The following is a 15,463-nucleotide window of genomic DNA, read 5'->3' as shown; positions in this document are numbered from 1 at the left end:
TCCTTAGATTCTCAGTGGTAGCGTTAAAAACGGTAGTACATGCTATTTTACTTATTTGAAGCACATAGCAATTATTGTAGGGAGAGCATAGAACAAATGACTTATGGAACACATATTTAAATATCCAGAAGATGTGTTTTCTTTGAAATAATGATCCATGGCTGTGATTAAAGCTGTGGGAAGCTCCTTCCTGACAAATAAAAATAATACTAAATTGTGTGTTGAACATTTTACTATTATTTTTCTTCTTATTGTTTTATGAAGGAAGACTGAAACTAGTTTTATTGCTTTTGGACACCAAACAGAACAGAACAAGATAAAACAAAACAAAACAAAACAAAACAAAACAAAAACATGTAAAGTAACATACCAAATGGAATGCTAAACCGGCTCAAAAAAATCTAGTCTTTGAAGTAATAATGGCCTCAAAAATATTCTATATAAATGTCAGAATCATGTGTGTTTGTGTGTGTATATATATATGTACATATATGCATACATTTGTACATATATATCAGTGTATATATATTTGTTGCTAAGCCCAGTGCTAAGTATTTAAACAAATTTTCTTATTTGAACCTTACAATATGTCATGAATTATGTGTTTTCCCATCCATTTTGTAGAGAAATCACAAGAATTAAATAACTTGTTTAGTTCTCATTATTAATAAGTATAGTGGTTAGTACTAATGCTAGCTTCTTCTTACTTCGATCAGTGCTCATAACTACTTACCTTATTGCAAAAAATCTTTCATTTTCCAAATGATACATACGGTAGGTGGGTAAGGTAACTGGTTTTAGGACAAGTTTTATCTTAAGAGAGTCACAAATTTTGTGGGTTTTTTATTGTGCTATTTATATTGCAACAAGGCCATATTAGTATACACAGCATGAGTTTATAATTATTAACAGAGAGGTATTAAACTTAATAACATATCTGAAAATAAACTTTCAGAGAAATAATTAATATTGCTTTCAGGTTCATGTATGTATGTATGTATTTTTAAGTAGGTATCACACTCAGCGTGGAGCCCAATGCAGGGCTTGAATTCACAACCCTGAGATCAAGACCTGAGCTGAGATCAAGAGTTGGACGCTTAAATGACTGAGTCACCCAAGAGCCCCTCATTTATCTATTTCCTATAGGTACATAATAGGAATTTGGTCTTTCAGATTTAAAATCTAACCTGGATCCTTATTTCTTTAGTTTTATCTTTTCCTAGCTTCAGTTTATCTATTTGTGAAATGAATGTAATTATATTTAGTGTGACTATTGTGAGTGGATTCCTATATCTATATCCTAATGGTAATAAACATCTCTCTAAAATTCAATTAGGCTTTCAGAAGTTGCCTTTACTTTTTCAGAACATTACAGTACGATGGATCAGTAATTTAGTAATTGATATACTAGTGGGTTAAGAATTTTATGACTCAATCGCAGTCAGAAAAGCTCACCTATGGAAGAACTTACTGACAACAAGTTGACTACTTCCAAATGTTCATTAATATTTTTCTGATAAATAATTAAATGTTAACACTTAAATGATTATGAATTGGAATGGTCACATACTAATTCTACTAATAGATAACTTTCACAAAGTGAATTTCTATAATGGAAAAAAGGTATCTAGGGAATAATGTGCATTTTCTTTTTGAAAAAGGAAACTTTATTATATTGTATGTGTTAAAGTATTTAGTAAATATAATAATTATTTCTCATATTTCTATGGAGAACCAACTTCCTAAATTCTGGTCTGCTTTTAACACTTGGCTATTCTGTTTTCAAGGAGAAATTCCCAGTCTTCCTGTGGAGGTCATATCAGAATCATATGATGGGCTTTTCAAACTGCACAAATACATTTATATACAGACACAACATAACATATGCACACATTTTCCCATCTCTGAGAGTTTTATATGCCTTTCTAAAAAAGTGCCTCACTTTATCCTTCAGAATCACTAATATTGAGCAAATAATTGTGCTTGATATGAGTACATGATAGTTCTTACTGGTATTACAGTTTTACTGGGGCAGAAAAAAAAAAAGGCCAAGAACCACTTGGTTCAAAAAGATAAACAAAAGCCCAAAAACTTCTTGAATATCTCCAAACTACCCAAAATGATCAGAAACAAATGATCACTCCTACACTCCCTCCTGCCTCCTTCACTGTCTTCCTTCCTTTATTCCTTCCTTTTCTTTTCCCTTCTCTCCTTCCCTCTCCCTTCCCTTTCTCCCTCCCTCTCTTCCTTCCTTATCACTCAGTTATTTATGGATAGATGTCAATTCACTTGTCCAGTTTCTATGTTTCAAATATTTACTAACATGACACCTTTAATTTTCTCAGTAACCACCCCTCCCCAACTTTTGGAAGATGACCTGAACTGCTATTTTCTAAGGAACATAGAAGGGATCAGATTAAAACCCAGGCTTATTTCCACCACTCAACATATATCCTGCCCCCAGCCTATTCTATGTAACCTATATTTACAATAAAGAGCTGTCTTCCTTCCAAAAAATCAACCCTCCATTAGTAAACTTATCAACCAATCCCCTCTTTCAGATATTTAAACTCCTGTCTTTTATATATTAAACATCATCCTATCAACTGTAAATTTCTTATGAAAAGATTCTGTAACACTTTGCATAAAAAATCAACAAAAAATGAGGAAAGCCTGTTCTCTCTATGACTTCTGAATCTCAGTTATTACCTTTTTCCCTCTCCCCTTTTCACTATCAATTTTCTTTAAATATTTGTCTCTATTTCCAAATCTCCTAGTAAGTCTGGGAAGATTCTTTTGTACCTAGTTTGCTAATGGGACACAGCACTTGTTAATTTTTGCATTACTGAGTCAAATGGATACAATTTAGTGTTCATCTGCTTAGGTTTCTTTACAACATTTGACAGTGATGACTGCTTTCTCCATTATAAACACTCTTTTCCTTGGATTTCATGAAATGATATAAGCTTCTTTTTCATTTTCTTTTTTAAGCTTATGTTGGCATTCCTGTGGACTTGGGCTTTACAGACTTCTCCCATTTGATCTTCCACCTAGGCAATCCCATTTATATCCATTACTTCTGTTGTCTCCATTCATACATCAGATTTACAAATTTATATTTCTAGATATAGATCTGAGGCCTGGAGTCCAGACTTATTTATGTAACTACATAATTGATACTTCTATTAGAAGTCTCAAAAATACCTCAGACTTAACATGGCCAAGACCATACTCATGAGGTTCAACTCTAACCAGTCCTCTCTCAGTGTCTCCTGCTTCAATGAATATCTTTTCATATATGTCTTAAATCTTGGTGGTCTCATCATCTTTTTCAATCTTACACCTCCTATCTTATGTGTAACTATTGATTCTACCTCTCGGGAATCCTAATATGCATTCACTTCTCTACTATTGCCAGCTTTCATCATTGCTTTTATGGACTTATGGGTCTATCTGAAAATTACCTTTTCTTTTCTCTTAATCTCCCTAATGCAGTCAAAGTAATCTTTCTGTTGAGCAAATCTAATTCTGTCCCTTGCACAGTTTAAAGATTTTCAATACATTTGCATTGCTCTGAGGAAAAGGATTCAAATCTTTAACATAACCAATACATCTTTAGATAGATTATCCCCAACCTACATCAACGTATATATACTGGACCATTTTTCTTTCCAGCACTTTTTCCTGATGCATGGTCTTTGTACATGCTTTTTCCACTGAATGTATTGGCCTTCCTGAAAATTTTTCAAGTAAATTCATATTCATATTCATAAATCAACTCAATTATCACTTCCTCAGAGAAGCTATCCATGACCCCCTTTGATTAGAATAATGATCCTTGTTATTTATACTATCAGAAGCTTGTCTACCTCACTTCCCTAGCAGTTGTGACAGTTGTAATTTTACAAATATTTGTGTGATTCTTGGAATAATGTCTGACTTTTATACTAGACTGCAAGCTCCATGACTAGTTTTTATTTATTTATTTTTTATTTGACATATTCTTTATATCTACCATACTTATCTGGCATAGATTCAGGATCAATAAAAACTTGCTTCATATATAAATAAATAAAGATGTTTATAAAGCATTCACTGGATGCTTATTATCCAATTCTTATGTCCCTTCTATTCCTTAGCATTCCCAACACAGAGAGATTTTTACAGAATAAAAAGAAAATAGTAATATAAAAATGTACTAAGTTTTATAGCAGTAATAAAAGATTAATATCTTAAAGAATAATTACCTCAATAATTAAATAAGGTTATTGGTTTATTAACATGTTTATATTTATGTTACTTTTCATAACTAAGGTAATCAGGAGTCTACTATAGTACGTTCAATATATTACAAAATATTAATATATGTCAAATATTTAATGAACAAATAATTATTCAAATTTTGGTAAGAACTAGTATTAAAACTTGAATAGAAAAATTATTTTCAAAATATTCTAATTACACAGTCAAAATGTTTTCATTGTAAGGAGAGGGAAAATTTGTATTATTTCAAGTCTTGGAAAGGAGATGGGTGGACATTACAAGGGGGCATGGGTGATAAGGTATACAGTAATTGAATCTTAGAAGCATAAACTTAGAGAGTTTGGAGAACATATGTTCTAAATTTAAGCTGAAAGTCATGGTTATATATCACAAATAATCATCTAATTTATGCTTGACCATAATGCTAGGCACATTATATTAATGGTAGTAATAGTTACATATTTATTTAATGCTTGGTATATATCTAGTGCCATGTATATGTTCCAAATACATTCTTCTTTTAATATTATAAATCCAATCGCATTTTTTCAAGAGGAACAATTTATATTTGACATATTTTAATTAATATAAAGCTTTCATTATATAATGAACTGATATCTGCTCCTCTATGTATCTTCTATTAAGTGTCTTAGTGTTGTCATCTATACATCACATTATATACCTGAATAGATCTACCTAATCTTTCAAGTACTTGAGTACTATTTTATTCTTCAATTGGAAATATTATTTTAATACTAAAAACAATTTGCTTATACAATAACTCTTCTTAAGATATCTATTTTCTAGATCCCTCAAAATACTGATCATTTTCTTACAAACATAATGTAATTAATCAATGTTTCCTCAATTGATATGAGTAATATGGTTTCTGAAAATAAAATTAGAGCTTGGATCATTTTTACTAGGTAAAGTACAACATTGCCTTAAACTAAACTTACTGTCAAATACATTTAAAACATATTTCTAAATGAAACACTATCAATCTAGAAGTTCTCATAAGTCCTATAGAATTGATTTTGAAGCAAAATGTTGGATTTTATATTTGTCTATCATCAGTTTCATTTTGGTTCTTTGGTCCTTCACATCTATTGGAAATATTTTGAATTGATACATATCAATCTTTATATCAACTTTTTCTGCTAGCCTTAATTCATTTGGAAGTTTGAGAAGCAGGCTTTTAATTCTTCACCAACATTGCTAGTAAAAGTTTGATGAAAAATACCTGGGCAAATCCCAATCATTGAAATTTGTCTCTAAAGTTCTTCCAACTTTGATGGTAGCTGATTAGTTAACATTACAGAAATGGTTTTGTAGTCACCCACAAGTATCTTTTATTATAGTGTCATCCAACTAGGCTTCTCTATAAAAGGCACTATTAAACTCAAAATACACGTGTAATCAGATTTTCATCTTCCAATGATAGCTCATGCTATCAAAAATGAAAATGAACTGCTTACTTATTTTATCACCTATAACACATCAGATCAATATTCCATCCTATACTTTTTTCAGAGAATAAAATCAAAGTCACTACTTGGGCAGAATGATTTTTTTTTTTTTTTTTGTAATTTTGAATATGCCAGTCTCCAACTGTGTAACATTCTCCTTTTTCATGTTTTGTACATATCATCCAGAGTAACTCGTAAGTCACTTCAGAAAATGCTCATTCCCCTAGGATATCATTCACTTGAACCTGGAAATTTGAATTCATTAAAAGTATATCGGATTAGGAGGAACTTAATGGAGGACCATAGGGGAGAAGAAGGGGGTAAATGGGGGGAGAAGGAGGGAGGCAAACCATGAAAGACTCTTGAATGTTGAGAAAAAACTGAGGACTGACGGGTATGCGGGAGAGGGGAAGGGGGGTGATGGGCATGGAGGAGGGAACTTGTGGGGATGAGCACTGGGTGTTGTATGGAAACCAACATGACAATAAACTATTAAAAAAATAAAATATTATAATCATGAAAAAAGTACATACAATGAGCTTCAGTTTCCTTGAGATTCTTTTCCCCTTATTTTTCCCAATTTAAAGATTTTTTTGCATAAAATGGAAGGAAAATAGTTATTGAAGAGTTTTGGCACAATATATTAGGTCTTCCTCTGCATATCCAACTTCTTAAATTACACATTTCCTTCTCTTGCTCTTCAAAGGAATGGACTAATCATAGATTTTTAAAATTTCTTTAAAGTTTGCTTAAATATTATTTTATGTTCGTTGGTGTTCAAATAGTGTTTTAGTGCAAAAATTCCTAAGTTTGCTTGCGAGAAACCAGAAGTGAAAGATTTCTGAAGGAGAAGAAAAGAAAGGTGATGGAAAGAAAGAAGAATGTTGTTGTCTTTCATCTTCAGCTAAAGATACAAGGCATCTGAGTATTCGAGTAAGTGGCCAAATTTTCATAATTTGAAGATTACTCTTCTGTACCATAAATGGATTAAGTGGTAATATAAGAGCCCTTTTAACTCTTAAATTTTAGTGCTAAAATTATTTATTGAGACCTTATTATAAAATTATTCTATGTTTGTTAATATAGGAACCTTTTACTCTGACTTTTCAGTTTTAAATGCAATATGTGACTTTCATGTATTGCCTACATTACAGTTAATAATGATATTCTATTTCCCCTTACTTTCCCCTCTTTCCTCCTATTATTTAATCCCATCACTTCATTTTGAGAACCTATGATGATTTCATATTATTATTTAACCTATGTTTCTAGCTTTGTCTTAATATCAATTAAATACATCAAATTATCACTACTAGTTGAATAAAAATCACAGTCTAGTAGTTTCATCAGGACAGGCTCAACTCTTCACTTTTCTCTTAGTGTTTATATATTTAAAACTACTTTTCCCCATAGCCATGAAGGGGAGCTTAGATGGACACAGAATCCTTGGCTTATACTTCCTTTGTTGAAATGCTTGAAGGTGCTTCACCAGTGTTGTCTTGCTTTGTGTGTTGCTGCTGAGAAATCTGATAGTAGTTTAATTTCATTGCCATTTAAAGTAATTTGGTCTTTTTGCCTGGAGACTTTTTTTCTCTGCCTTTTAAGTCTAATAATTTTACTAAGATAAATCTCTGAGTTGACTCTCCTGGTTCAGCTTTTCTAGGAATATTAAGTATATTTAAATTTAAAGTTTCTTTTTTTTTTCCCCATAGAAAGTTTCCTTAGAAAATACCCTTCAGTATTGTTTCATTTGGTTGTTTTTCTTCTTTAGAAACATCAAATATGTCTCCATATCCTTTTGGCCTGTTTTTTATTTGGTCCATTCACTCTGAACCTTTTTACTTCTTTATTTCATTTTCATCCTCTTCTTTTATGTGTCTTACTTCAATGTCATATAATCTATTCTCCTTTGAGCAACTTTAAACATTTTTTTTTTATGTTTTATTTATTTCTGAGAGAGAGAGACAGCGTGAGCAGGGAGGGTCAGACAGAGAGGGAGACACAGAATCTGAAGCAGGCTCCAGGTTCTGAGCTATCTGTCGGCACAGAGGCCGATCTGGGGCTCGAACCCACGAACCGTGAGAACATGACCTGAGCCGAAGTCGGACGCTTAACCGACTAAGCCACCCAGGCGCCCCTTCTCTCTCTCTTTTTAAAAATTTTTTAATGTTTTATTTATTTGAGCAACTTTTAATTTATGTTAAAAAAGATTTTTGTCTTTTATATTGCTTTTTAGTATATACCCAGAAGTTGTTGCATTTCTTTGTCATTTTGGACACTTTATTGTTTAGTTTTTGAATTTCTGATTCTGTTTATTTATTTATTTATTTATTTATTTATTTAGTGTACACTCACAAGTGGAGGAGGAACAGAACGAATGAGAGAGAGGGAAAGAGAGGGAGGGAAAGAGAAAGAGAGAGAGAGAATCAATCTTAAGCAGGCTCCATGCTTTCAGAATAGAGCCTTACTCAGTGCTCCATCCCACTAAGTGTGTGACTGTGACCTGAGCTAAGATCAAGAGTCAAATGCTTAACCAACTGAGCCACCCAGGGGCTCCTGTTTATTTTTCTTAAAAACAAACAAACAAACAAAAACAAAAACAAAAAACCCCAACAACTTTAAATGTTTGTGAGACATTTGATTTGGAGTTTAACAACACAATTTCATTTCTCTTTGTAGTTGTCTATGTGAGAAAAACTTTGATAAGCCAAAAAATATTGTTATACTTTCTTTTCTTAGACTAGTTTTAAATAAAATGTCCAATTATTTTTATTTTCCTAGATAATTTTTAAATAAAGTTCGTAGCTCAATAGAACTTCTGTCAGTGTGTTATGGTTTATTTAATGGAGGAATTTTTTGCAGGGTGGGGTGGGGGTTGGTATGTGTTGTTTCTGCTTAGTTTCTATAGGATTCTTAATTTTCCTCACTTACTGCCCTCACTTTACCTTCATTAAAATGCATCCAAGGAGCATGTGTCTTGTCTATATTCCCTTCTCCAGAGGCAGTGCTTCCCTGAGGTTACTGCCTTGGCACACTTACCATTAGTCGTCCCCATAGCTAGTGCTGTGGTTTGCCAAGTTCTGGGGTTGTGTTCTGCACATTAACACTTGGTAAGTTAAATTTTCTCTTTCTGAGGGTTATGGCTCTGCTTCATGCATATCTCTGCTTTCATCCTTCTTATGGAGCCATTTAAGTCTTTCTTCTCCTCACTTTGCACCCATATATATGTATGTATGTATATATATATATATATACTATATCAATGTATATATATACTTATATATACATGTATACATATCTATATACATATCTATATCTATGTATATATATACTTATAGATAACTTGAAAAATATAGATATCCCTGTGTGGGATTCTCTGTGGTCAGATGTGATGTTATTTGTATTTGTAGGTGGTTTTATCATTTGGGGGATGAGTCATGGGAAGACTCAAACACATGTGGCCGTTGATACTCTTTCCCAATTTGATCTCAAATGACACTTATTTCTGGTGATTTTTTATGATCATTATATGCATTTTACCTTTTTTAATTAATCTTCTAAAACAAGGAGTAATACAATTTCCTCATGTTAAATAATTACTCTATTTCTGAAATAAATCCTATTTGGCAATACTTGATTATATTTTAATATGCTGATGGGTCAAATATAAATGTATATATTTTAGGATTTGGGGATATATCCATATTCATAAGTGATATAGGATAATGTTTTCTTTTTGTGTGTGGTATCATTGTTAGATTTGTTTGGTAGGGTATTCTAGCTTAAAACAGTAATTTCATAACTTTTATGAAATGTTTTAATCATTTGCCCTAATCTTTCCTGAAAGGAATAAAGAAAAGAAGAAATAACTTTGATTAATTTGTTTATAAAGAATATTTTTTGTTATATTTGAAAGGCAATTATAATTGTTTTTCTTGAGTCAATTTTAATGATGGGATGTTTCCCTTGACAATAATTCATTTCTTAAGATTTTTGAAAATAATCATTATAGAGTTGTATTTATTATCTACTTATACTTGTGAACATTTTCCTTATTTAGTATACACTTTCTCTTTTTTAATATAACTATTTATGCATCCCATACTATTAAACCAAATTGCTAAAAGTTTGTTTTTGTTTAGGTGTTTTTGAAAAATTGAGATTTTTTCCCCCTTTAATCAATTCTATGAATTTATAAATTTTGAAGTATGTATTTTTCCTTTGTTGTAATTTAAACTTTAATAGCTTTCAAAAGGTTTTATTATTTTATCTATTGAGATGGGTGCATGGTTCCTTATTTTAATTTAATCATTAAATAGACTTTAAAACTTCACATTTTTAAAAATAAAGTTTTGAGAACAATTTACTTATAGTTATTTAGCTTTATTTTCTGAACAGAATATACTTTTAGTTTTTATTTCTTCTTTTGTTCTAAAAATAGTTTAGGAAGGTTTGTTCTTTTTAATTTTTGTTCACTTACTGTTAATTTTCAAGTGGTTTGAGATTTTAGCTTTGTAGTTGTTTAAAATTCTTTTTCATTTTAGTCTCATTGCATTTTGTTTTGTTTTTGTTTTTTAAATTTTTTAAATGTTTTATTTATTTTGAGAGAGAGCGAGAGAGAAACAGAGAGAGAGACAGAGACAGAGACAGAGACAGAGAGAGCGAGCACAGGAGAGGGAGACACAGAGTCCGAAGACAGGTTCCAGGCTCTGAGCTAGCTATCAGCACAGAGGCTGACATGGTCTCGAACCCACAAACTGTGAGATCATGACCTGAGCAGAAGCCAGACGCTTAACTGACCGAGCAACCCAGGCACCCCAGTCTCATTGTTTTGTACAGGTAATTTGTTAAGTATTATTTATTTTCTGTGGAATTTATGGAGTTTCAGGGAGTACCTAATATATTATCATATTTTATTATTTACCTATGAACCTTCACTATCTATAGGAAACACATTTATCTAAGTAAGCTTTATTCATTATACTATTTATATTGTATTAAATAAATTTTACAAATTAAAAAAATGTTTAAATAATTTATCCACAATTCAAAATTAGCAGATTGTATGTAAGAATCCAAACTTGGTGTTTCTTGTGAAAATTAGAATATGTAGCAATATATTTTCATGGATCTGAGAGGCAGCTGCCCCTTTAGAAAGTACAGGCAATTGTCCAATCTACTTTAGCTCTCACCATGCAAGCACGGTGTATGCATATGTACTTATATCCAATTTCACTCGTTTATCTTTGCCTGTTCTCTGTTAAGGATTTAATTTATTACCATCCACCTTTTCTTGATGTTAATAACTTAAGTGATCAGCAGGGCAGATTACAAAACACAACCGGAAAATTCTTCTCATTTCCATACACATCCTTTTGACATTTGACTGTACCGTTCTTCCCGCAAGGTGGTGGAGTCTATTTCCCTATCCTTTTGATCTGGGATTAGTCAGTGAAGCTTCACTCAGTGGGAGAGAAGCATTATGATATAAGTAGAGCCTTGAAAGTTTTGCGCAATGGTGCTTGCCCTTTATCTTGCTGTGCTTGGAACGCTGGACCACCATGTGAATGAACACTAACTTGCCTGCTGGAGAACAAGATGCCATGCAGAGGATAACAGTGGCGCCATGAGCCTCAACAGCGAGTAGACAGTCAAATGTTACGCTTTCAGTTCAGCTCACGGCTTGCTCTTATCTGCACTCTGTACTCTTCCAAATTAGGGCAATTTATGGAGTTTTTACAAGGTACATGGAAGGCTAAAATTTCTTAGGATTGTGCTTTCCTGAAATCTGGCAACTTCTGGTTTATGAGAGCCACCCTTCCTTAATTTAGAGCAATGTACTTACTTTTCCTCTGTTGTTATAGTTATTTGGACGTATCATTTGAAAATTTAAAAAGGGAGGGTAGATGCTTTTATTTGCTTGAAAAACTGAATAGAAGTCTCAAAAATTCCCCCAAAGTTTATGAGTATAGTTTGCAAAAATGTCTTCCAAACTCCGTGGACACAGGAAGAGGGCATCTTGGCAAGGCTCAAACATGAGAGGTTTATGAATATTGTTGTCAGCTACTTAGAAAGTTTTTCCCTCCTAGTTTTATCTGTTAAGAACATGGGAAAAAGAATTTTCTAGCTTAGGAGTCCAATAAAATATGTGAATTTGTCAGATGAATTAAACCATATGAGTCCATTTAGCTCAAAATGCAAGATGACTCAATGTAAAAACAAAGCATAACAGAAAAATGTACATATTACAGCACTGGCTAATAAGGTTGGCATCGATACAATATAAGAAAGCAAAACTAAGAAGAAACGTAAATTTGAATATTAAATTGTAAAAGCAACATTATAAATACATTCTAGTTTTTAAAAGGAAACAATGTAAAACCTTCCTCTTCTTTTCTTACAACTAGAAGAAATGCCCACAATATCACTGGCTGAAACATCATATAGAAGTTCTATAGCTAACAGTCCCAGGCTGATAAAGTGTTAGGAATCAGACTTATTTTTTCTTGTCGCTCTGCTCTCCTCGGTACACAGCTTTCAACTCATGATTTAAGATGGTTGATTGAGCTCCAGCCATTCTATTGACATTTTAGTGAGGGAGAATGAGGAGGAGCAGAATAACAAGAATCTTCCCTTTAAGAACATTTTCCAGAAGTTTCATATTATACTTCTGTTTAATTTCCATTGGTTATAACTTAGTCACATGATCACACTAGCTCAAGAGAATAGCTAGGAAATGTATATTATGGCCAGTCTGTATCTGGCTATAATTCAGGAGCTGTATTACTAACGAAGAGAATAGATATTTAAGGACAATTTGCAGTCTTTTCTACATTTCCCCATAGATAACCATTGTTTCAAGATTGATGCAAGTCCTTTGGGCTATTTCTGTTTTTACATATTAATGTATATGTTGTTTCCCAAAAGTAATATAATAAGTATAATATAATCTTTGAGTAATACACACACACACACACACACACCACATAGAGCCAGTTTTTTAAAGCTGCACAGAATTTTAAACAAGAGCTATTTTTGTCATTTTTAATTATTAGCACATAAAAGATGGTATGCACACAATAAGTGTTTATTGATTATGATGATATTCTGACTAATTCAATCATTCCCTTTGAATGATTTTTAGAAATCTTCCTTTTACTTGCTTATTATAATCAATAGATGTTTGATCTTGCAGTTTAGCACATATTCAATTGAAAAATGTTTCTTGCAGCTTGCCACACTGACATTTCTAGAAATGAATATATTTCATTATTTTAAAAAATGATGTTTTGTCACTGATACATAACATATTGACAAAAGCATTGTTAAATTTTTTTAAATGTATTTTTTGAGAGGGAGAGACAGAACATGAGTGGGGGAGGGGCAAAGAGAGAGGGAGACACCGAATTCAAAGTTTGTTCCAGACTCTGAGCTGTGAGCACAGAACCCACTCCCCCATCCTGTGACGACCTGGGGCAGGAAATCACAAACTGTGAGATTATGACCTGAGGCAAAGTTGGACACTTAACTGACTGAGCCACCCAGATGCCCCACAAAAGCTGTATTATTAGTTTAGTTTCTATGTTGTCATTCTTATCTCTAGGCCTCTTCCAAGAAACCACATTCCATCCCTTCTCCAATATTCTCTCTCTTCACCAGTACCCCTGTCCATTCACATAATGATCTAAATTTAAAGTCCTTCTAGGAACAGTTTAGTTTTTACTAGTCCCCAAACCCCAGATTTTCTCTTTCAGTTTAAATATTTAGGCTTAAGTATTCAAATTTATATTTTATTTATATAAATATATTTTTTCTCTCTCTTTTATCTTTTTGTTTTTTCTTTTTTTANATATTGTACTTACCCCATAAATATTTGTTTTATCTTCAAATTATAAAATTCTTCAGGCAGGAGCTTTATTTTCATTGTTTTCTAGCCTCCTAAGTGTTTTTTCACACTGCTTTCGCCACAGTAGATTTAAAAAAAAAGTCTGTGGACTTACATGTTCTTTGTTATGTGATGAGGGAAACAGGTGTTTTTATACAATCTTAAATTTTGGCAGAAAAGGAATAGGTTTCAGGCAGTTTCCTGCCCAAGAAAATCTCTATCACTATGAAGAAGTCTTTGCCTTTATGTTTTTTCCCAGATCAAGCCATTAACCATAGTGTCCAACTTGAGCAGTCTAGGTTTTAATGTTTTCAGTCCACTACTAAGGCATACCTACACATATGCTCACTGGACAGCCTTGTACAAGAAGTATCACTACCCTATTAATACTGAGGACAGGTAGAGGCTCTGAGAAGGTGAACAGCTTGCCCAAGGTTATAGGTGAAAATACTGTGGAGTTGGCCATGCCCACCATAGTATACTTGCTAATATGATACTTTTTTTTTTTGCTTTTAGGGTTTCTGTATGATTTCTTTCTCCTAACTGCCTGCCTAATATTTATTCACTGATCCATTAAAAAAAATTGGCATATATATGCTTTTAAATTATTATTCTGACTTTTGATTTGCCCCTAAGCAATACTCATACTGGGGAAGTAATTAGGAGATAAAGGTTAAGACATGGCAGTGGGTGTGTACATATATGAATGAGCAATTAAGGCATTACAGGCAATTATAAGAATTTGAAGAATTCTCACACTGAATACATTGGAAAACTCTTGGAAGGTTTTGGGGAGACTGTGGTATGATCCGACTTATATTTTTAAATAATCCATTTGGCAACTGTATTGAAAATAGATTACAATAGGAAACAGCTACAGAATGATGAATAGTTAAGAGGCTATGGAAGTAGACACAAAGAAAGAAATTGGAGTTGCCATACACTATAACAAGGAATGCTGTAGGTAGAATAGGTTGAGGGGAGTGAAATCAGGAATTCTGTTTTGAACATATGCTGGGGGTACCCATTACACATCCAAGACAAAATGCGGAGTAAGTGGTAAGAAATGAGTCTGCAGTTCCAGTGAGAGGTCAGGTCTGAAGAAACAAATTTTGAAAACAGCTTACTTATAGACGATAAATAAATTCTTGACACCGGATGAGTTCAGCAGAAGCTGAAGGGTACATAGTAAGGAAAGTGTTGGATGAATGTTGGATCTCTCCATCTAGTCTCCATCCTGCCCCACCTCTTATTTAGCTATCTAGTTCTAGAAGAACAAAAATTCTGTGTTCGATATTTTATGTATTCCCCACAATGCCAGCTATACATTAGGCCCCAATAAATACTTACTGAATGTTGAGTGAGAAGCAAGCTACAAAGTTATTTATAAATTGCAGTGGTTCAGGCATTTATCCTGCAGCATTAAAAGGGACTTAAAAATAATACCATTTCTGCAATTCCCAAGAGGGAATGCTGCCATCTTCAAAGAAAAGGATCATCAGAAGGAGTTTTTTGGTGATGTAGAGACTTTTTCAACTTTGTGAGAGGTCATCTTAAGGCTGCTTGTGAGCAGAGCATATGGAAGCAATCTCTGCCTGAAATGACTAAACTGCAAATCCACAAATCAATGAAATACAAACCAAGGATAATGACTAGAATTGAGTGGACTTTTATTTTCATTACAGTAAAATTTTCAATCATTCTAGAATTCACTTAAGACCATCATGACAGATGTTTTTAGAGCTCCAGATCAGGAGAATGTAAGTTCTCTGTAAATGAGAAAGAACTAGCTCCCAGAAACAGTTTGTCTGTAGGAAGTGAATCTATACTTGCTATTCTCTGAGTG

General features: G+C 32.8%; 1 protein-coding gene across 3 annotated transcripts in view; it reads right to left on the bottom strand.

Moving 5' to 3' along the window:
• GRID2 (glutamate ionotropic receptor delta type subunit 2) overlaps nt 1-15,463 on the bottom strand; it is a 1,445,111-nt gene that overhangs the window by 324,160 nt on the left and 1,105,488 nt on the right. The gene's annotated exons all lie outside the window — the stretch shown is intronic.

This window comes from Crocuta crocuta, unplaced genomic scaffold, assembly GCF_008692635.1.
Source record: "Crocuta crocuta isolate KB4526 unplaced genomic scaffold, BGI_CrCroc_1.0 scaffold83, whole genome shotgun sequence".
Classification (NCBI taxonomy): domain Eukaryota; kingdom Metazoa; phylum Chordata; class Mammalia; order Carnivora; family Hyaenidae; genus Crocuta; species Crocuta crocuta.
Note: the sequence above shows the minus strand (reverse complement) of the source record. Positions and strands in the feature narration are given on the sequence as shown.